Below are 24033 nucleotides of genomic sequence, written 5' to 3' on the forward strand. Positions count from 1 at the left end.
AAGTTGTCTAGCTTCAGTTTGCAGGGCTTTACAAAAGCATAGCTTAGTTTTCAGTGACTCTCGATTAGGAAAACTTGGGGTGGAAAAGAAGAAAAAAGAATTGAAAGCATTATTTTAAAGACCTATAGCCAAGAAAAACTAGAATTCAGTCCAAACTGTAGAAAATAATAAAAATTGAAAAACATTAAGCAAGACTAGAATCTATCAACAAGTGTACTATAGTTTTATGAAACATAATTTTTCTCTCTCCAGTTTCCCATTTTTACTAGACAAATCATGGTAGGACTGATTTGCTTTATTATACTTGACCTGTTCGTTTTTATACAGTGCAGCAAGAATAACTAGTTTTTCATGGACTTTTAAATTGGCTTTGATGTAACTTTGTTCCATAGAAGGAATCTCAGATAAGACTTTTGTAAAGCTGAGCCCAGCCATGGATTTGTACCATCAAAATACCTATGAGTTGGGTGAATTCCTCTCCTCTTGAGGTTCCAAGATAAATTTTGGGCTCCTGGGCCTGTCAGAGTGACATTCTTTAATTACCAGAGGTCAGGAACCCTGTACGGGGACTGGGTAGATAAGATATGAGGCCAGTTTTCCTAAGGGGCTTTTATTGGCTCCACAAGTCAAGTTTGATTCCTTAAAGTAAAGACAGCATTGCAGTCAAAGCCTTGGTAAAATAACCAGTTTGTCCAACTGTGTTCTGTTACAAATGAAAACAGATTCTTATTGTACTTATGTAAATAACTATATTGCCATAAGTTAAGAATACTCAAAAATTGTTTCCAAATATATATAGAGAGAAACAAATATGCTCCAAATTGTGTTCACAGGAGTATACTTAATTGTTAAAAGCTGTCAATAGCTCAACAGAAAAATTTCCTTGCCTCTGAAAAACAAAACGAAGGATCAACAACGTTTTAAGAAAAAAAGTCAAAGGATTACTTCAGCATTCTTTTAGTTCCATCTATGAAGTTAATTCCTGTTCTGCTTGATATTCATGAATATTTCAGCACTCTATGAATCCTGAAAGTTTTTCCTCTATTCTGATGTCACAGTCTCCAAAGCTATCAGAAGCCTGCATTCAAGAGCACCCATTAGTTTTATAGCTGATTATAAAACCACCTTCTAAAGAGGACCAAAGCAAGACAACAATTGTCTGTGGACGACAAAAAGTTTTAGGGCAACCACAGTCAAAGACACACTTGATGAGGAAATTTGTTACCTCCATGGCACACAATAATTTACCATAACAATTATAATTATTACTGATAATGTACACCAAGTCATATCAGAATTATAGGAGTTTCCCATAATTTTGGAACACATACCAATAACATATTTATACAAATACAGCCCAAATAAAACCAAACACTATTTCATATTTGACAATGCTTCCTGTAAAATTTGTATACCAAATAAGCCACATTATGTTATTTTTTTTTTTGGACTTTAGGGAACCTAGTATCTTAAAGGATTCATTAGGTCAGAAAAAGACATAATTTGTAGTTTGATTTTGGAAAGTTTGTCAAATTTGAAAGGTTTAAAACACTTGATGAAAGGTCATTGTAAAATAAGTCATCCATTTGACCAAAGTGATAACTCAAGGATTTCTTTTTTTTAAAAAAAAAAGGTGAAAGCCTTCATTCTTTGAGAGAGGAGACTTAATTTTCCAAACAATAAGCCCTAATAAAAACAGCATGAAGCCAATTAAATTTGCTTTCCAAAATTGTATTAACAATCTATGAAATTTTTATCTTGACCATAGCTATAACTTCCAGAAGCCTTCTATAACCTCTATAACCTTTATTAAGGAGTAAGTTAATGCTTCAAGAAAACCTTGTTAATCTGATACAGGACCCATATGCTGATCTTGCATCAGTGTGGCTTTGACATTAATGATTATGATTAATTTATAGAGAAATTGAACTTATTTTATCTCTCAAAATTGACCCTTACAATCTCACACACCCACCTCTTCCACTATAGTCCCTGGGCCTTGAGTTGAATAGATTTAATTTCTGGCTCTGTGTTTCAAGAATGCAGTTTATTTTGATTGGCATCTCCTACCAGTCCTGAAGATGAGCCTTTAATTGCTGTCAGTATTTAAGATTTAGCAGGACTTGTCCTTTTAAGATCCAGGAGTCAAGCCCTATAACTCAATGTCACAAGGACTTTAAAAGCACATACATAAAGATATGTGGATGTAATAATCACAATTTTTAAAAAATTTTATTAATCTCAGTGTTTTCTAAGCAAACCAAAACTTAATAATAATGGCATAGAAATTATTTCAGCAAAACATAAAATCTGTTAAGCCAGTTACCAAAAGGCAAAAGAAAAGACTTTCTGCAATGCACAGAATACTATGTTGGAAGAAAACATTTCCTTTAGACCCTTAAGAAAACATTGTTAGCATCAGGACACAACAAACAGAATCTGAGGGAAAAAAACGTATATGAGCTGAAGGGAGTTGAAGGAGGGCATTACTATTTCCCACCCTTTTAAAGGGGAGAGAAAACCTAAAACAGCAAGATGCAATAAAAGCTGAACTTTGGGTTAAAAAAAATTCTTAAGTCTCTTATAATTTATTAAGAGTGAATCAACCCCATAAGAAAATTTCATTGTTCTAACCAATTTTTTTAATGTATAAGTAGTTTTTTAACATCAACCCAATCTCTAGAAAGACCATTATAATTTCCATATAATTATAGACAACTTGATCATATAAAAGTTTTTTTAAATAAATCCTCTTATTGTGACTTACACAGACTATTCATGACATGCTTGGACTTTCTGGTTTGTCGTGAACATCCTTTTCTTTCCTTTTTTTTTTTTTTAAATTTTACTTTAAGTTCTGGGACACATGTGAAGAACATGCAGGTTTATTACATAGGTGTACACGTGCTGTGGTGGTTTGCTGCACCCATTAACCCATCATCTATATTAGGTAATTTTCCTAATGTTATCCCTCCCCTTGCCCCCCACCTCCTGACAGGCCCTGGTGTGTGACATTCCCTTCCCTGTGTCCATGTGTTCTCATTGTTCAACTCCCACTTATGAGTGAGAACATGCAGTGTTTAGTTTTCTGTTTCTGTGTTAGTTTGCTGAGAATGATGGCTTCCCGCTTCATCCATGTCCCTGCAAAGGACATGAACTCATTCTTTTTTATGGCTGCATAGTATTCCATGGTGTATACGCGTCACATTTTTTTACCCAGTCTATCATTTGTGGGCATTAGGGTTGGTTCCAAGTCTTTGCTATTGTGAATAGTGCTGCAATAAACATACATGTGCATGTGTCTTTATAGTAGAATGATTTCTAATCCTTTGGGTATATACCCAGTAATGGGATTGCTGGGTCAAATGGTATTTCTGGTTCCAGATCCTTCAGGAACTGCCACACTGTCTTCCACAATGGTTGAACTAATTGACACTCCCACCAACAGTGTAAAAGCATTCCTATTTCTCCACATCCTCTCCAGCATCTGTTATTTCCTGACTTTTTAATAATCGCCATTCTAACTGGCATGAGATGGTATCTCATTGTGGTTTCAATTTGCATTTCTCTAATGACCAGTGATGATGAGCTTTTTTTCATATGTTTGTTGGCCACATAAATGTCTTCTTTTGAGAAGTGTCTGTTCATATCTTTTGCCCACTTTTTGATGGGGTTGTTTTTTTTCTTGCAAATTTGTTTAAATTCCTTGTAGATTCTGGATATTCGCCCTTTGTCAGATGGATAGATTGAAAAAATTTTCTCCTATTCTGTAGGTTGCCTGTTCACTCTCACAATAGTTTCTTTTGCTGTGCAGAAGGTCTTTAGCTTAATTAGATCCCATTTGTCAATTGGCTTTTGTTGCAATTGCTTTTGGTGTTTTAATCATGAAGTCTTTGCTCATTCCTATGTCCTGAATGGTATTGCCTAGGTTTTCTTCTAGGGTTTTTATGGTTTTAGGTCTTATGTTTAAATCCTTTTTTTTTTTTTTTTTTTGAGATGGAGTCTCACTCTGTTGCCCAGGCTGGAGTGCAGTGGTGTGATCTCCACTCACTGCAAGCTCCACCTCCTTGTTTCACGCCATTCTCCTGCCTCAGCCTCCCAAGTAGCTGGGACTACAGGTGCCCACCACCATGCCCAGCTAATTTTTTGTATTTTTTAGTAGAGACAGGGTTTCACCGTGTTAGCCAGGATGGTCTCCATCTCCTGACCTCATGATCCACCCATCTTGGCCTCCCAAAGTGCTGGGATTACAGGCGTGAGCCACCATGCCCGGCCATGTTTAAGTCTTTAATCCATCTTGAGTTAATTTTTGTATAAGTTGTAAGGAAGGGGTCCAGTTTCAGTTTTCAGCATATGGCTAACCAGTTTTCCCAACATCATTTATTAAATAGGGAATTATTTCCCCATTCCTTATTTTTGTTAGGTTTGTCAAAGATCAGATGGTTGTAGATGTGTGGTGTTATATCTGAGGACTCTCTTCTGTTCTTTTGGTCTATATATCTGTTTTGGTACCAGTACCATGCTGTTTTGGTTACTGCAGCCTTGTAGAATAGTTTGAAGTCAGGTAGCATGATGCCCCCAGCTTTGTTCTTTTTGCTTAGGAATGTCTTGGCTATTAGTTTTTTCTAACTCTATGAAGAAAGTCAATGGTAGCTTGATGGGGATAGCATTGAATCTATAAATTGCTTGGGCAGTATGGCCATTTTCACGATATTGATTCTTCCTATCCATGAGCATGGAATGTTTTTCCATTTGTTTGTTTCCTCTCTTATTTCCTTGAGCAGTGGTTTGCAGTTCTCCCTGAAGAGGTCTTTCACATCCATTGTAAGTTGTATTCCCAGGTATTTTATTCTCTTTGTAGCAATTGTGAATGGGAGTTCACTCATGATTTGGCTCTCTGTTAGTCTATTATTGGTGTATAGGAATGCCTGTGATTTTTGCACATTGATTTTGTATCCTGACACTTTGCTGAAGTTGCTTATCAGCTTAAGGAGTTTTTGGGCTGAGATGATGGGGTTTTCTAAATATACAATCATGCATCTGCAAACAGAGACAATTTGACTTCTTCTCTTCCTATTTGAATACCCTTTATTTCTTTCTTTTGCTTGATTGCCCTGGCCAGAACTTCCGATACTATGTTGAATAGGAGTGGTGAGACAGGACATCCTTGTCTTGTGCCAGTTCTCAAAGGGAATGCTTCCAGCTTTTGCCCATTCAGTATGATATTGGCTGTGCGTTTGTCATAAATAGCTTTGAACATCCCTTTCTTAGCCAGTCACTATATTCTAGCACAAAATTTATCATACAAGATTCTTTCTTACCTAAAAATTATTTTTCTTTAAGCTTTCTTACCAAAAAATACCACTTTATTTCTATAATTTTCTTTACATTTCCCTTATTTCCTTGTTCCTTTTACCTTGTCTTATACATAACTTTTCAATAAACTTTGAGTTAGACAAAAATTATTCACCTTTTTAAAAGGACACTTTTTTTTTAGAAAGAATGGTTTCCTACAATATGTTTTTCTTGGAAAATACCCAAATAATGAAATACTTATTATTTAATTTAACTTTAGATTCTAAATTATGATGAGTTTGTCTACAAATATTTATCCCATTACATTTACCTAATTATTTTATTTTAACTATTTATCTAGATTATTTATGAAAACTGTGATAGCTATCATTTAAAGTTATGAAACTGCCATCACTGAGACAGTGAAAAAGATCTGACCTAGCTGACTCCATTTTGCTTCTAATCTCCAAGCTGTCCTTGTTCATTCCTGGGCATAGGCTGAACTAACTTTGGGAGGAACTTAGTTTATAGTTTAGCTTTGAAACAAAGATAATAACAGTCCTTTTCCAAAACAAACTTCCTTCCTGCCTGTGGACTAGACTGCCTAAAGCCACAAAGTTAGAAGTTATGGTAATTTTACTAAATAATGCAAGATGTAGCTATTTTCATTAAACCAATATTAATGTCTTATTTATCAAAGATTAAACAAGCAAAGATCATTCTGTTTTGGGCTGGGTTTATAGTTTTGTAACCCCTATGCCAAATTTTGACACCTTATAGTATTTGACAGGGATAAGTATAAAATTGCTTGATTAATAAATCCAAACAAAAATGTATGCTGGGAATGATTTTGTTTCAGGGCAGTCATTACTTAATTTTTAAAACTCTTATTTAAATTTGCAATGTTTTAAATGAACATCACTTAAAGTGGTAATCAACAGAGGTTAGGAGAACATAACAATACTCTTTCTCTTAGAAAATACAGCAAAAATATAATTTTTTACAGTTTTGCTCCCAAATTTTTCTCTATAGTAACATGCCTTACTCACCTTTACAATAGGTTTGTTCTGAGAATCTTGTAATGTAAACCCTGGGCGTTCTGTGAAGCATTTTTAAAGTTCTAGTTTACACTGACTCTTATTCAAGTGTTTTTAAAAATATATTTAAAAAATTGGCCAGGTGCAGTGGCTCACACCTGTAATCCTAGCACTTTGGGAGGCTGAGGCGGGCAGATCACAAGGTCAGGAGTTTGAGACCAGCCTAGCCAACGTAGTGAAACCTCGTCTCTACTAAAAATACAAAAATTAGCTGGGTGTGGTGGCATGCGCCTGTAGTCCCAGCTACTCAGGAGGCTGAGGCAGAAGAATCGCTTGAACCCGGGAGGCAGAGGTTGTGGTGAACTGAGTTTGCGCCACTGCACTCCAGCCTGGACGACAGAGCAAGACTCCATCTCAAAATATATATATATTTTTAAAAAACTGTTCTTCTTCTCTTTCCAATATTTTTATAATTTCCAAGAGATTTTAAGGATCTTGAGAGAACATTTATTACAGAAATATCTACTACTATTACTAGTCAAGAAAGCAAACTTAGGTAAAGGAAAGACTTAATATTTTGTCCTATATACATCTTAATCATCCTAGTGGTAAAAACTCAGATGAAACTTTAAGATACAAGGTGATATGAGAACCTCAACATGGAAAGCTGTCACCATAACTACAAGCAGTGTACAAACATGCTTCTACTTTTACCTACATAAGCTGATAGATGTTTAAAATACTAGGTTAACAAAGATCTTTTAGTAAAGTGACTTACGCAAGCTTAAACTAGCAAGGATTAAGGATAAACCCTTACTAATTAATTGGAAGATCTGTGACATATTGTATATTTCATTTTACAAAATCAGAAATACTTATTTTGAAACAAGACAAGAAGACATGGTCTACCTGTCAAAAAACCACCACTCAGAAATATATTTCATCCACAACACAGGAAAAACATAAAACCATTTAAATTTCACATTGGCACCAAAAAGGTTAACTGCCCGGCCTTCTTGGATTAGAAAAACTAAAGCTGAGTGTTAAGTAGTTTTGCAGGCATTTGAACATGTCTAAGCTTTTAAATCAGTAAAATGCTTTCTAATAATTCTAATTACAAAAGTAATATATACTTATAAAAAATTTCAACAGGGCTCATGCCTGAAATCCCAGCACTTTGGGAGGCCAAGGTGGGTGGATCACTTGAGGTCAGGAATTACAGACCAGCCTGGCCAACATGGTGAAACCCCATCTCTACTGAAAATACAAAAATTAGCCAGGCATGGTGATGGGTCCCAGCTACACAGGAGGCATGGGAGGCTGAGACAGGAGAATCACTTGAACCTGGGAGGTGGAGGTTGCAGTGAGCCGAGTTCACGCCACTACACTGCAGCCTAGGTGACAAGAGTGAAACTCCATTTAAAAAGAAAAAAAAAATTTCAAACAGAACAAAATGAAAAAAATACAGAGTGAAAGGCCCCTATAAAAACCCCTCTGGGGCCCATCCCCCCACCCCCTCAAGTGAAACCACATTTAACATTTGGTGCATATGTTTCCAAACCTTTTGTTCTACACATGTAAAAAACATACATGCTTTGATTTGGCTCAGACTGTACATGGTGTTTTCCCTCTTGCATTTTACACTTAATATATCTTTGACATCTTTCTATGTCAGTGCATGTTGGCTCGGTAATATTCTATCATTAAATACCCTTCCAAAAATGGTAAAATCACTTTAAAAAATTATTCACACAAGTACATATTTACAGTTTTAAAAGAAAACAGACAGAATCCCAAAACACAACAACAAACCTCTAAAAATAATCTCTATCTTTCCACCAGCATGGAACAGTTCATTCCTTTTTCACACAAAACGAATTATGTGATTGGAAAGATTAACTCTAATCTCCACATTTATATACAGACTGTTCTATTTGTTAAGCCTATCTGAAAAGAATAAAAAATTCGGATGATTAATTCACTTACACTTAGAAATTAAGTCAATATACTATGAATACACATTGTGATCAGTTATAATATGATGCTTCTTAGTCCAGGGTTTCAATTAAATAACAGTAAAAAAAAATTGGATAAAGAAGTCAGCTAATAACTGAAAAATCCAGAAATTCAAAGATTATATTGCCAACTAAAACACTGCCATTTACATTTTTTTTTCCTACTTGGTAGCAAATGCTAATGGAATTCAATCCTGATTACTTAAAGTCAGCTCACATCACACATTCAATCAGGGTAATAAGAACATAACATGCCTACTATAGCGTTAGATTAAGACATAAAAATTTTGCTTAAAAGTAATGACTGCGTACCACTTGAGACATTTGTCAACCGCTTCAGCACATTGTTTACGAGTGACTGGATGTCCACAAGGAGTAAAAAGGACAGCAATATTTCTATCCATATAGATTTTGCAAAGCTTCTCCTCTTGCAGGTGTCTTAGCTGCTCTTCAGTACTAATCTCTTTCTGCAATGAAGTCTGACTTGATTTGTCTTGTGTACTGTCTTTCTGAGCCTTCACTGGATCTGCAATCAGAACCTCAAGTGATTTATAGTTGCTCCCAGATGTCTGAATTTTTTCCTCCATTATTTTCTTAATGTCCTTGAAACTGAACCCCATTCATATAGCTTCTTGTACCATAGGATTATGGGAGATGGTATCAATTTTTCTAGTTAGTGATGGTGTTTTTTCAGCAGTTCTTACCAGACACTCCTCAAGTGAATGGGATAAATGAATATTGTTTATATATTTTTGTGTCTTCTGTTCTAACAGATATTTACACCCTGGATGGATGCCATTTATCATGTTGTTCCCAAGGGTCTTCACTGGGCTTCCAATCAGTTAGCCCCCCTCCACAGTGAAAGCACTTTACTTTATCACCTTCACCTAAAGCATAAAATCCAGCTCTTGCAAGCTGCTCCTTGTTAACTGAATATATCCACATCCCAAAAGTAATGATCCATGCTTCATAATCTACCACGGATGGATGAATGGATGGATGGATGGATTTCTTGGAGGATTTGTTGAATTTGGGAAATTCCACGCCACGACAGCTGGCCCAAACTGCCCGCGACAATCTGCTCGGTACAAGGGGAGGGTCCTGGAGAGGGTGCGGCCCGAGCCCCAGTCTGGAAATGCCAACTTGGCTCTGCAGCCGGGCCTTAGCCACTTGGGTCTGGCATCCCTCCATTAGCGCCATGCCGGCTCGGGGTGCTGCCAAGGTCCTGCCACTTCCGCAAGCCAGAAGGGGGCAGCAAGAAAAAACGAAGCTCTCGTACCACCCCCCACCCCACCAACCCTCACCCCACTGCACCCCCACTGGTTCTGTAACCCAGAACCTGCTGGCAATTCTTAAGACATTTCAAATAATTTTAAAGCTAGCTTATTTATTAAAGATTTTACTTAAGTTATATAAACTTGAAAAAGCATTTGACTTGTCTTTTCCTTTTTCCTGATACGCTTTTATTGTCTTAAGCCAATTAATTAGAGCTCCTCTATATATTTTCAGTAGTGAAAAACTGTGTACACAACACATAAATACATAGACGTATTAGGCATGCCAAAAGAAGTACATCTTATAGATTCATAAAGACTTTTTTTTTCCTACCTTAGACTTTCAAGTTCTTGATAACTTGTTTCACTACTTTGGCAGTTGTCAGCTAAATAGCCCTAAATCTGCATATTAAAGGAAACAACTCTTAGACGAAAATTCAGATAGCAAAATTTACATCTCAAGGTACAGAGAGAAAAAGTCTGGTGGTGCTAGAAGGAGATTAAGGATGGATGCCAAATCAATCATAAAATTATAGAAATCTACCATAAGGGCCGGGAGCCGTGGCTCACGCCTGTAATCCCAGCACTTTGGATGGCCGAGGCGGGCGGATCACGAGGTCAGGAGATCGAGACCATCCTGGCTAACACGGTGAAACCCCGTCTCTACTGAAAATACAAAAAATAAAACAAATTAGCCGGGCGTGGTGGCGGGCGCCTGTAGTCCCAGCTACTCGGGAGGCCAAGGCAGGAGAATGGCGTGAACCCAGGAGGCGGAGCTTGCAGTGAGCCTAGATCGCGCCACTGCACCCCAGCCTGGGCAAGCGAGACTCCCTCTCAAAAAAAATTTTAAAAAAAGAAAGAAATCTACCATAGGATTGTATGAGGAGCACAATTTTATTTACATTGTAATACCTAACCTTGTTTTTAGATTTTCCCTTTCTCCCTTAATCACCTAGCCTTGTTTCCACATGAATAAACTCTCCCTTAGCTGAGAAAGCCGGAGGAACTCCATTTGGCTCCTTCATTTACAAGACATCAAGGACTCCTTACCCACCCCCTTCCTCAAGGAGTTAACTTGTGTACGCTGCCTCTCAACATATCAAAGAGTCCAATTAACTGATAAGGTACTGAAGCAAGCAATGTACAAAGTTCCCAGGATTTCGCTCAAGAGATAACACCATAAAGCCTTGAGTTTGTGTCCGGCAGAGGCCCCATACCTAACATCTTATGATAGATTTAGAGCCCCTGCACCTGGAACTGTTTGTTTCCCTGTAACCATTTGTCTTTTTAATTTTTTTGCAAGTTTTTACTTCTGTAGAATTGTTGCAACTGAGCTCCCCTCCCCTTCCTAAACCAAAGCATAAATGAAAATCAAGCCCCTTCCTTGGGGCCGAGAGAATTTCGAGCGTCAGCCGTCTCTCGGTCTGCGGCTAATAGAGGACTCTTAAATTCGTCTCAAAGTGTGGCGTTTCTCTAACTTGCTCGGGTACAACAACATCGAGACTACCTATCTTTTTTTTTTGAGACGGAGTCTCACTCTGTCCCCAGGCTGGAGTGCAGTGGCGCCATCTCGACTCACTGCAACCTCCGCCTCCCGGGTTCAAACGATTCTCCTCTTTCCTCAGCCTCCCAAGTGGCTGGGACTACAGGTGCGTGCCACCACACCCAGCTAATTTTTGTATTTTTAGTAAAGACAGGGTTTCACCATGTTGGCCAGGATGGTCTCCATCTCTTGATCTGGTGATCCGCCCGCCTCGGCTTCCCAGAGTGCTGGGATTACAGGCGTGAGCCTCTACGCCCCACCGAGACTACCTCTCTTTTAACTGGAGCTCTGGGTAGAGCCCACCCTGAATCCTGGTCTCCAAAAAGGGAAAATTATTACGAGGCTAGACCATATGATGCTTGTACAGTGCACTTAAGGAAAGTTTTTTTTTTAAAGACATTTCTACATGTCTAAACTACAGTCTTCCTTGAAAACCCAAGAGTAGCTTCTGTTGCAATAGCTAGTCAAAAATATAATAGTCAAAAAAATTAGGTAACACAATACAAACACAAGCAGTTTAAGAGCTGAAATGAACTTGTCTGTTTACACTCTAGGGATTCCACAAGGAAAAATAGAAGTTTCTCCCCAAAAGGGAGCCTGGCACCTTCTCCATTTTCTTTAAGGAACCCCAGGCTATTATAAACTATTTTAGGTCTCTCATGCAGCAGACAGTGCAAGAGAAAGGAGAGACAGCAGAAGTAAATGAAGAAAACAAAATCCAGTCAACAGAGAAGAAAAAAACTTTTGCTCAAAAAAAAGACAAGTTCCTAGGAAAGAAAAAAAAAAAAACATGAGGGCCATTTGAATACAAACACGCATACATACACATGCGCACATCTTGGATATTAGCTTTTAATTAAGCTGACTTTTAACCATTAAGGTCCTTTAAAATAAATCTTCTAAAATCTTATTACGATATTTCAGCTAGGACAAATTGCTGCTATTTCAGCATTACCAAGTATCAAACTAGAAAAGGCTTGATTTAGGAACCAAACCCAGGCTGTTGTGGTAGGATAAAAGGCAGAACCTTAGCTATGGAACTACAGCATGGGGCGACAGCCATTGCTCTTTCAGTTTGGCCTGGCTAGCAAAAATGTGGCCCTGTTACATAAATAAAGCCCGTTTGGTGGTCAAAATCAAACATCTTTTCCTTTCTTTTTTTTCTTTTGCTGGCCGTTTTTTCCCCCACCATACCACATTTGTGTGTGTGGGAGGGTGGGAATTTAGCCACTTCAGAGGCCTCATTCCCCATAATTTGGAACTTTCCTTTGGATTTGATCAAGTCAGATAGAGTAGGTCAAACCCAATGGGAAAAAGACTGAAACAGCAGTAAAAACAGAAACAAACAAACAGTTAAGCAAAATAAATGATCACACAACTTATATGATTACTGAGTGCTCTAATGGTAAGGAGAAATTAAGACCAGCTGGTTGTTAAACTTTAGCCAAGACAAAAACCCCAATTCAGCTACTTACCTAGGGATGGGTCTCAGGCTGAAGACTGCTCACTACCGTTCCAGAAGCAAGAAATAAAACTTGAACTCGTCTTACCTGTGTAGCAGGACAAGCCGCAGACAAAATCCCTCAGACACCAAGTTAAAGAAGGAAGGGCTTTATTGGGCCTGGAGCTTTGGCAAGACTCAGGTCTCCAACAACCAAGCTCCCCGAGTGAGCAATTCCTGTCCCTTTTAAGGGCTCACAACTCTAAGGCGGTCCACGTGAGAGAGTTGTGATAGATTGAGCAAGCAGGGGGTATGTGACTGGGGGCTGCATGCACCTGTAATTAGAATGGAACAGAACATGACAGGGATCTTCACACTGCTTTTCTTATGCAAATAACCGATTAGGTCAGGGGTCGATCTTTAACTACCAGGCCCAGGGTGTGTCGCCGGGCTGTCTGCTTGTGGATTTCATTTCTGCCTTTTAGTTTTCACTTCTTTCTTTGGAGGAAGAAATTGGGCATAAGACAATATGAGGGGTGGTCTCCTCTCTTACCTGCGAGGAGTGAGCTCAAACTCCTTAAAGGAGTTACCTGCCTTCCATCATCATGGAAGCAGGAAATCTTGCCTTCCTTGTTGGAAGCAAGTAAAATTCAAAACAAAAACAAAAAACAGGGAGTTGTACAGCAAAATAAACTTTTGATTTTGACCAAATTTTGGGAGATCAGGAATTCTCTGAAGGAGATGCTTTCAGACCTCAGCAAATTGTCCTATTGGTTTAAGCCATAAAGTTAGCTCATGCTGGTACCAAACACCAATAGGAGATTTGTCAAAGGTAAGAAGCATCTCCACTCAGAATCCCTTCGTGATTACCAGCATGTGAACCTTGAAAATCTGAGACAGGTCTCAGTTAATTTAGAAAGTTTATTTTGCCACGGTTGAGGACACCCACCCATGACAGAGCATCAGGAGGTCCTGACCACATGGGCTCAAGGTGGTCAGAGCACAGCTTGGTTTTATACATTTTAGGGAGACATGTGACATCAGTGAATATATGTAAGATGTACACTGGTTCCATCCAGAAAGGCAGAACAACTTGAAGCAGGGAGGGAGTTTCCAGGTCACAGGTAGGTAAGAGACAAACAATTGCATTCTTTTGAGTGTCCGATTAGCTTTTCCAAAGGAGGCAATCAGATATGTATTTATCACAGTGAGCACAGGGGTGACTTTGAATAGAATGGGAGGCAGGTTTGCCCTAAGCAGTTCCCAGCTTGACTTTTCCCTTTAGCTTAGTGATTTGGAGGCCCCAAGATTTATTTTCCTTCTACATCACTGTGGGCAGCAGACTAGGAAAGCTTTGTAGGACTGGTGGGCAGTGTGAGAGCCCAGTGGGTGGTGGTGGTCCTGTGCCCATGGTGGCAGCCACCTGTGAGGCTGAGTAAACTCATTTCCCAACCTCCTCTAGCAGGCCCAGTGGAGATACAGAGGAAGCAGACTAGCGATACAACCCAGCCTGAAGTTTTGTCTGGTGAGTGTAATGGAATAAAAATGGGAAGGCTGCTGAAGAGACCAGCAAGAAAATGGTTGAAGAGATGGGGCACAGAAATTAAGCTGGATCAGAAAGGACAGAAAAGCAGAAAGGGCCAATAGAGAGAGGGGATGTCTATGGGTTCACGATCCTGAAAAGGACAAATCACTGGTGCTTTGAGAAGAGAGAGGGTGAGAAAGCAGGAAGACTGGAGGCTGTCACCCAAGAGGCGGACATCTGTGAACATGATTCCAAGAGTCACCAGACCATGGGGGTGGCCAAAGGGAATGCCTCTTCTCACCTCCTACTCTTAATTCCTTGTACTCAAGACAATAAGTTCCCAGAAAAGAAGTACCCATATTTAATTCATCTGTGTCTTCCTAGCAGTACTAAAAATATTATATGAAAGGTATCAAACCTTTGAGAATGTGTGCTGCTAAATTCTTAAAGATGCTGGAAAACTCAGGACGTCCCTGATCCTGAGCCTGAGTATGAGCCTGTGGTGAGCCCAGTGCAGGTCCCCATTTGGACAAAGGCCTCAGGGAACGGATGAGACCTAGGGACAGGGATGCATGCCAGAGCAGCATTCCCCATCCCTACTGCAGCTCAGGCCAGCTGACTGCTTTATGAGTAAATGTTACCACAGAACACTTTGCAGTCTTAACATACATGCCCACCTGTGAGCACTGATCCCTGTTGGGTGACCACTGACATCAGAGATTCGATGGCAGCAATAAAGACAAGGCTATCCTCATTAGGAAGGAAAGGAAGGAGGAGGGAGGAGGGCAAACGAATCTTTCCTGCTTGTCAACCACGTCCATCTCTGTTAGGTGATTTCCCATGTGTGACTTTGTTTATCTTTATAATAACTCTGAGAGTTAGGTCTTGATGTCCACATTTGAACATGAGGACACCCAGCCAGGAAGTTGAGTAACTTCTGGGGACATAGCTGAGAGGGCAAAGCTACATATAAACCCCTCTTTGTTTTTTCTGGCTTATCCACTGAGTGCCCCCGAAATCCATCAGCCCATTTGTGAAGTGCATACTATAGGTAAGATGGCACACGAGGAGTGGATGTAGGTGATTTTGTCACAGCTCTCCAGGAACTTACACACTGGTGAGGAGGGCCAGGTATGTTCCTGACCAGTCACAGTCAAAGCAACCTCCTATTAATCAAGGAGGCTTGGTACCTGGGGAATGCTATGTTGAAAGGTTCTTGTCTGGGTTTTAAAATGACGGGTCTATTTCCTTATTCTTAAGATTGCTTTTTTTCTGGCTAGAACTTAAAAGAAATTTTCAGTAAAATTTCCCTTCCCTGGCACAAAGTGAGCTTGAAATGAATTCCCAGGTGGCCTTGATACTTTAAAATATTGCCTCCTATAAAATCAACCTTTAGAAGAAGGAAGTCAAAGAACATGCTAGATTTCACAGAGGTTAATTCCTTGAAATCCAGTTATCTACAGGACAATGTTGTCAAAGAAAAAATTATTTGGCCAGGCACAGTGGCTCATGCCTGTAATCCCAGCACTTTGGGAGGCTGAGGCAGGTGGATCACCTGAGATCAGAAGTTCGAGACCAGCCTGGCCAAAATGGTGAAACCCCATCTCTACTAAAAATATTTTAAAAATTAGCCGGTTATGGTGGTGGGCACCTGTAATCCCAGCTACACGGGAGGCTGAGGCAGGAGAATCACTTGAACCCGGAAGGAGGAAGTTGCAGTGAGCCCAGTTCAAGCCACTGCACCCCAGCCTGGGCAACAGAGCAAGACTTCGTCTCAAAAAAAAAAAAAAAAAAAAAAAATTCAATGATATTTTTAAATTCATGGTAAGGAAGATTTTATTCAGAACCAGCACAGAAGATACAGGAAACACTGCAATGGGACTTTGTGGTGGGGGAGAGAGATTGAACACAACTACATATACAGCACGGGCAAGGACATATTCACAGCCAGGAAGCAGAGCAAAGATCAGTGGATGCGAAATTACTAAGAGGAAACATGAAAAATAAGGGAACTTCTGCCTAAACCCACCTAACAGGATCCTTGCTGAAGACAGGACAGGCTGATTGGACACCACTTTGGGGCTGGTGGAGGATGGAGAATCCAGTGAGATTTCAAGGGTGATCAGATATTGAACATAGAAGGTTCTTGCTAAAAAAGGATTTCATAAGAAAGTGTACAAATGTGCCTGGGAGAAGGTTCAGGAGCCTGACTAAAATTTGGTTAAGCAGAGAATATCTGCCAAGGTAAGAGCTAAGTCTTCTGACAAACAATAGATGCTAAGCCAGCAAGGGTGACATGTGTTCAGAGAAAGCACTGAGGGCTTATTTCCTTTTCCCCCAATCTCCACTCAGTCAAGTCTAGTCCTCTTGTCAATGTAGCCATTTGTAAGAATGCAATCAGGCAGGGTCCCATCTCCTAGTGACAGGACTGACTGAAGTTCTGCTGAAGAGAATGGCCTGGGGCTGACACCGAGATTCCAGAGTCCTGGGTTTCGACAACAGCGCAGTGTAGTGCCATGCCCTCTCTCCATCTGAACGCCTAGTGTGGGCAGGAACAACTGCAGCTAGAAGTCTGGCACTTACGCTGGGGTCTGAGACCTGCCTGATCTGCCAACTAGTCTTGTCCCTTGGCTATAAACTGATGATGGCAGCTGGCCAGAGAGATGAGCAAGAGATCTCTGACACCTTTAAGTCCCTGTGGAGTAGGATTATGTTGGGGAAGGTCATTCTCTTGACTGAGCAGCAATTTCAGAAGGAAGTCCCATGCAGAAGTGAGAGAAGGCAGGGAATCCTGCCTAGTCAGCTAGAGCAAAACAATCTGCAGGACGGGACCCAGGGATGTGATCCTCCCATCCAAAGGTGCTGAACTAAATGACTCTAAAATACTTTCCAGGGCTCATGTTCTTTGAAGAACGGGGAATAAAACTAAGACAGGAGCCAGCAAGTGAGGACTTGGAAGGAGATGGCTCATTTGATCAGCCTCCACTCAACAATTTTAATCATCCACACTGGCATGGGGACACAATATGAATAAGTTGACAGGGGCCTACTCTGATTCAGCAATGGGCTAGTGCAGAGACCTGTCAGTCAAGAGTGGACAGGAGATGATTTCAGACAGTGAGAACAAAATTAACAGAGTCATGTGCTAAAGGGTGGCTGGAACTACAGAGTTTAAGACTCAAGAGGTCTGGCTGGGCGCAGTGGCTCATGCCTGTAATCCCAGCACTTTGGGAGGCTGAGGTGGGCGGATCACAAAGTGAGGAGATCAAGACCGTCCTGGCTAACATGGTGAAACCCCATCTCTACTAAAAATACAAAATATTAGCCGGGCGTGGTGGCGGGCACCTGTAGTCCCAGCTACTCGGGAGGCTGAGGCCGGAGAATGGCGTGAACCCAGGAGGCGGAGCTTGCAGTGAGCCAAGATCACGCCACTGCCCTCCAGCCTGGGCGACAGAGTGAGACTCTGTCTCAAAAAAAAAGAAAAAAAAAAGACTTGAGGGAGTTGTTTTTTCTTGTTTTGTTTTTAAGACAGGGTCATGATTGGGTGCGGTAGCTCACGCCTGTAGTCCCAGCACTTTGGAAGGCTGAGGTGGAAAGATCTCTTGAGCCCAGGAGTTTGAGGCCACTCTGGGCAACATAGCAAGACACTGTCTCTGCAAAACATGTGCAGGTTGAGGCTACAGTGAGCAGAGAAACACTGCTGCACTCTAGCTTGGGTGACAGAGCAAGACTCTGTCTCAAAAAAAAAAAAAAAAAGACGAGGTCTCGCTGTGTCACACAGGCTGGAGTGCAATGGTGCAATCATGGCTCAATGCAGCCTGGAACTCCTGAGCTCAAGCGATTCTCCTACCTTGGCCTACAAAAGTGCTAGGACTACAGGTGTGAGCCACCACACCTGGCCTCAGGAGAGATCTTAATAATAAAAGGACAAATTGCCTTGCATCTCTTAGGGGCAGGATTGACACATCCAAGATCAGGCAGAAAGCCTGTGCGGAGTGGGGTGAGCAAAGAGAAAGGCTGAGAGCTGGGAAGAGGGAGATGCAGTGCCAGCTAGGACAGGGCCTTTTGGGCTATGGAAGGCTCTCAGAGGAGACCCCACCTAAACTAACCCATAACATTGCAGTGGGGACCTGTTGAAGTCATGGACTTCTACCTGAAAGCCAGAGAAATGGGAGGAGCCTTTCCTCTGAGGAGGGACTCTAGTCCATAGGCATCTTGCCACCAAAGACATGGACAGGCCCTGGGGGAAGACGGTGGTAGCCCAGCTGGAGGAAAACCATTTGCCACCTGAACTAGCCCCGTGTGAGCCACCCAGGCACTCAGGGTGCACACCCATGCACGCACACACAGAATCACACTCCTTCCTATTATTCCTCAATTCAGGGGTCTCAACACCCACTTTTTTGTTTTTGTTTTGTTATTTTACATGTTTACATTTTATTTATTTATTATTTTGTGACAGGGTCCCACTCTGTTGCCCAGGCTGGAGCACAGTGCAGTGGTGCAATCATATTGGATTGGTGCAAAAGTAATCACAGTTTTTGTCATTAAAAGTTTTGCCATTACTTTTAATGGCAAAAACCACGATTACTTTTGCGCCAACTTAATAGCTCACTGCAGCCTCAAAACTCCTGGTCTCAAGGAATCCTTGTGCCTCAGCTTCCTGAATAGCTGGGACTACAGGCACATGCAATTCCACCTGGCTAATTTTTTAAAAATTTTTTTGTAAAGATAGAAACTCATTTTGTTGTCCAGGCTGGTTTCAAACTCTTATCTTTGTGCCTCCCTCTGCACTGTGCAAGACCTTCTGGGTGCTCACTGATGAAGACTTCCAGGGAGAGGAAAGGTAAATATAGGTCCCTGATAAAGGGACCAGGGTTTATCAACCACAAACAGCATGCCCAGATTCCACTGGCAGTCCTAGAGGTCGCATTTGCCCCGAGAGTGTGTGGAAGGCCTCTCCCTAGCAGTTGGTTTATACACCAGCCACAGCACAGCATATTCTCTTAAATTGTGAACATTTGCAAAAACTCCTTGAGGACAACTATCATGTCTTGTGTACTTTTGTTTTGTTTCCCTTCCCCTATGCACACACGCGCGCACACACACACACACACGCACCCCTCAAACTGAATGCCTGGTGTGCTGAATGGATGAATGGCTAATGTAAGTTATTCTAAAAGCTACTTTCCTTGGCATACCATCACCTTTGATTTCATCTTTCTGGAACTCCTATGTTCCCAGATGAATTTGGAAAGCCCTCAGGGAACATTTCAAAATTGCTATATAGGAGAAATGGGAGTGTCTCTCTAGAAATTTACCTGCCACAAGTATTTCTGGTAAGACACAGGAAAGGTGGCACCACCCATTCCTGGTTACAGTGTCAATGCCAGTCACCTTCCTGTCCCATAAAACTTTATTATAAAGGCGCAGAATTCCCATGGAAGCAGGTGGACACCATTCTGCTTCCCGCCAGCCAGGGGAGCAAGATGTCCACTGTGCCTTTGTGGCAGGAACTGCGCTTCTCTACTCTCCCACTTTGAGGCCTCTGGGGCCGGCTTGCTGCCTCCTCATTGACAAGGCTGCTTACTGAGCAGTTCTTTCTGAGCTGGACATAGTGCTTCTGGTGAGTCTCTACTTTTATTTAACACACAGATATTCTTTCCTAAGGAAACGCTTTCCTATCGGGGGAGGTTAGCTCCAGATGGAAGTCACGAGTGATGGCATGATAGCTCTCATTCATTTGGTTGGATGATATTCATGGAGCACCACCATGAGCCAGTCATGGAGGTGAGCAATATATGCTAGCCCTGAATCAGGTGCATTACAGCAAGGGAGACAAGCAAACAAAGCTGAGGTTTGCTGAGGATGTTCAAGACTCACACAGCACAGAGGAAGAGCATCCACCACCCAGCTTGGGAAAGGACTTGTCATAGAGGGGGTGAAGCATGAGCTGAGTCTTGAGAGACTAGAAATTAGCCAAACTACAAGGAGGAGAAGGAGTTTCCAGTCAGGAAGAACAGGTTATGCAAAAGCGCAAAGACTAGAAAGAATAGCACATTCAAGGAACTGCAAATAGTCTGGAAAGTCTGATGCGTGGGATAGGAGAGGAGGGCAGGGGATTCCAGGTGGGCCCTGCTTGCCACACTCAGGAGCTTGAACTTATCCATAAAGGAGGTGGGGAACCAGTAATGAATGGGTTTTGTGCAAGGGCTTCATGTCACCAGATTTGCTTTTTGGAGATACTTCTGTGGCTGATGTGTGAGGAAGGGATGGATGAAGTTTCCGTGGCAATCAGGAAAACCAATTAGCAGATGATTCAAATGGCCTAGAGGAAAAGGGAGGAGGGCTTGAACTACCATGCAGCAGTAGAAATGGAGAGAAATAACAGATCCCAGGCACTCAGGAAGCACTCAAAATGAGCCCTTCAAAGAACCTATGGTAGGTGATGGATGGATGGAGTGTAAGTCCTGGGGTAGCACTGCCTGGGAAAATACTTTCTGGTTGAGACAGGGAAGTGGGCCAGCAGAAATGGAGGGCTTCTTCTTTTTACTTTAAATATTTTTATAATATTTGGAACTTTGAAAATGAGCAGATATATTAGCAAAAAGCCTAAAAGGGATATTTTTGAAATCACTACTAGTTCTAACATATAACTTTCAGCTTACACACATCATCAATTAACTTTGATAGTGCCTTTCTGGAACTATCATCCCAAATAACAGCCCTTGTGAAAACTTATTTTGAAAAACAGGCCTTGTAGGATAGCCTCATAGATGTTTCATAGTAGATTTTCTAACATTCTAATGTCAGGGAGTGAAAGGAATCCCGTTAGAAGTTGGCAAATTCTGGAATGTCTATTCATGGTATTAAAGTTTTGCCTTCACACAAAAGTTTAACACCTTTACACAATCAGACTTCCTCATTTTACATTGCTCAGTAATTAGAGGAAATCAGCCACCCAGAGCCTGGGTCCCAGACTTGACCAATGTACCCAACAAATCCTGAGTGGCCTTGCTGAGAACTTCTTCTCCCAGAAGATAGAAAACTCAGTTCCAGCCAACAAGGGGAAGCAGCTGAAGAAGTGAAATTAACAAAGTCCTGGAAGGAAAAGACCAAATCATCTTTGATTGTGTAATAACCAGAGAGTAGAATACAGCAACGACAGACATTTTGGGAGAGAAGCATTTTATCATAGCTTTTAGAAGAGAAGTATTTTTCAGCATCATAAGCACACAATTCCAAGCATAGATACCTTCAAGGGATTGCTTTAGACAGTTACGACAAAGTCTTAAAGAAGAATAAAAGGACAAAGGAAATCCTCCAGCAACAAAGCTGCCACTTGTAGATGAGAAAGTGAACAGGAATAAGGAAGAAACTCAGAAAAGGGAAGAGAGATCATTAAAAACCCTGATTTGGAAAGTCCCAGTACTACCCTGAGAGGAGAAAGAAAGAAATTCACAGAGCATGTCACCGCCAGAAGAAGAAAGGAGGGAAGACAAGGGAACAGAGAGGATCTCAATCCTAAAAGGCCAGTGTGGAAACATTTAGGGGACAGAGGTGAATCTGCCGGGCCAATGTAGTTTAGAATGTCACTCGATCACTGAGAATGAGAAAGGAGTCTGCCGATGGGCACCGTGTGGACAGGAGAAGACAGCGGCAATAAACATATGTAACAATTAAAAGTGAGAAATAAAGATCTGGTTTCGGTTCAGTTAACCCATATTTGAGTCATAGTTCCAGCATTTACTGTTTGTGCAGTCTTAAATAACTTATTGTCTCAACCTCAGTTTCTGCATAGGTCAAATGGTTCAATATTATCTACTTTAAAGGTTATTATGAAGAGTTAATAAGATAATGAGGGAAAAAAAGGTACCTGGCACTTAGCAGGTGCTCAATAAAGGACGGCTTTTTTTTTTTAAGTATTGCTTCTAAATTTGTATGTAAGAAAAAATGATATAATACAGTGCTATAAGACAGGGGCCCGCAGGACAAGTCCAGCCACACCCATTTATTTATGTATTATCTGACTGCTTTTCTGAAATGATGCAAGGTTGAGTAGTTGTACCTGAAACATTTATTATCTGGCCCTTTACAGAAAATGTTTCCGGACCCTGGATAAGTGGTGCCAGAGCCCCCTCTGTTTGTGGTCCCCTCTCTTATACCCACTAGGTGTGAGAAAAGACATAGAGTAGGAGAGCCCTGCCATCCATCTTACCTACCCAGGGGCTTTTTCTGATGGATCCAAAGGAAGGACGAGGTCTTATTGGCCTCCCAGAACTGACATAACAACTCCAACATCAGGGAACAGCCTTTGGAGACTACATAGCTCACCAGCCCTAGCCACCTGCTCATATATCTAAGCCTTCCTTGTTCTAGACCAGGGAGGAGAATGGAATGTCCCTTGGACTCTGCATGTCCCCAATCTGAGAACCTGGATCCAAGAGGGAGAAGAGGCCCATTGGAGATGATGCCATAAAGGAAGTGGAAGCGATATGATAAAAATCATAGTGCCCATTCCCAAATAATCCCAGAAGCAGAAGGGAAAGGAGAGAAATATCCACAGAGACAGGTGTGGGTACACACAACATTTTTCATACTTTAAGATCCCAGAGGGACTCATGGAAATGATATAAGAAAATGAGACTCATAAGAACAAATGTTAGGAAGCCAGTGCCAAGAATGAGATGGGAAATTGGGGAAAATGGTGGGGGCAGATTGCTTAGCTCTGTTCTAAGCAGGAGGGTGAACAATGAAGGAACAGCTCACTGCAAAGAACAGACATCACTACATGTACACACGATAATATAAGAACTAACCCTTGATTATTTTGCTTGTCTTCTTGTTCAAAATGATTGAAGACCAATGAGATGAGATCAACCTTGATAACTGGCTGGGAAGCCCATGATCAGACACAAGATGGTATCAGGGCACTTGCTGCTTTGAATAAATGTCAGTCTCCTGTTTTGGAACAATGACCTGCCAGGGTAAAGAGGAACTTGCAGCTGAGAAAGGCTTTAGTGACTCAAGAGCCGAATAATTCCCCGAAAGCTGGAGCATCCTGGCATTTCCAGCTCCCCATCTGTGCTTGTTCCACTTCCTTGGGACTACATCACCATCTACATCATCATCACTCTTTCACTCCCTCCCTTAGTGCCAACTATGTCTATAGCGAGATATTTTCTGCCCATTAGGGATCGGAAGGAAGTGCTGTGGCCTGAGCGGTCTCCTTGAGAAGACAGGATCTGATACACACATTGCACAACCTGTCTATTTGACATAAGATGTTTCACTTCCTGAGATGGATGGGATGGTAGCAGGTTTGGGTCCAGGTTACAGGGCCAGGATGAGACATGGCAGAACTGTGGAGACTGTTACGTCACGGGGCATTGCCTCATGGCTCCAAAATTTCCCTTGAGCGAAAGCATCAGGGGCTCATGCAACCTGGATACTAGTGCTGCTTCAACCACACTGTGCTATTGGATGAGTCACTTCGTCCCTCCTAGCCTTGATTTCTTCGTCTGCTGTTCACATTCAAATAGCTATTCATGTCTTCATCTCTGTGGTCCCACCAGATCCCACCAGACAATCATTAGGGCTCCTCTCAGCTGGCAGATTCTGAGGTCCTGGATGCTACAATTGGAAAATGGAGAAGTAGAAGCTCAAAATTTCTGACCTGGTATCCCAAGTCCCAGAAGCAGAATGGACTAACTCAGAGCTGATGCTCGGGTCGCTTGCATATCTCCCTTCCTGTCACTGGCTTTGATCCTCCTTTGCTCAGCTTATAATCACATCAACAGACCAAAGACATCTCTGTATTCTGTCAGGAGAGTTCACAGAGCCATCAGCCATCCAGACCCTGCTGGTTGCCGCATAAAGACTCTGAGAAGGGTTTGAGGCTGC

At 41.4% G+C, this 24033-nt stretch overlaps 1 protein-coding gene and 1 pseudogene across 6 annotated transcripts in view; both read right to left on the reverse strand.

Moving 5' to 3' along the window:
• Window positions 1-24033, reverse strand: part of IL36G (interleukin 36 gamma) — a 218476-nt gene that overhangs the window by 121101 nt on the left and 73342 nt on the right. Inside the window, exon 1 of one of the 6 annotated variants that reach the window (XM_058428799.1) lies at window positions 12640-12662. The exons of 3 other annotated variants lie outside the window; for them this stretch is intronic. The gene's annotated coding sequence lies outside the window, so the exon portion shown is untranslated. Of the gene's footprint in view, window positions 1-9955; window positions 10001-12639; window positions 12663-24033 lie in introns of those variants that run through there. 2 more of the 6 variants (XM_058428800.1, XM_058428798.1) reach the window with 2 other exon arrangements.
• LOC116809784 (E3 ubiquitin-protein ligase XIAP-like) lies at window positions 8614-9547 on the reverse strand (annotated as a pseudogene).

This window comes from Hylobates moloch, unplaced genomic scaffold (genome assembly GCF_009828535.3).
Source record: "Hylobates moloch isolate HMO894 unplaced genomic scaffold, HMol_V3 SCAFFOLD_15, whole genome shotgun sequence".
Classification (NCBI taxonomy): domain Eukaryota; kingdom Metazoa; phylum Chordata; class Mammalia; order Primates; family Hylobatidae; genus Hylobates; species Hylobates moloch.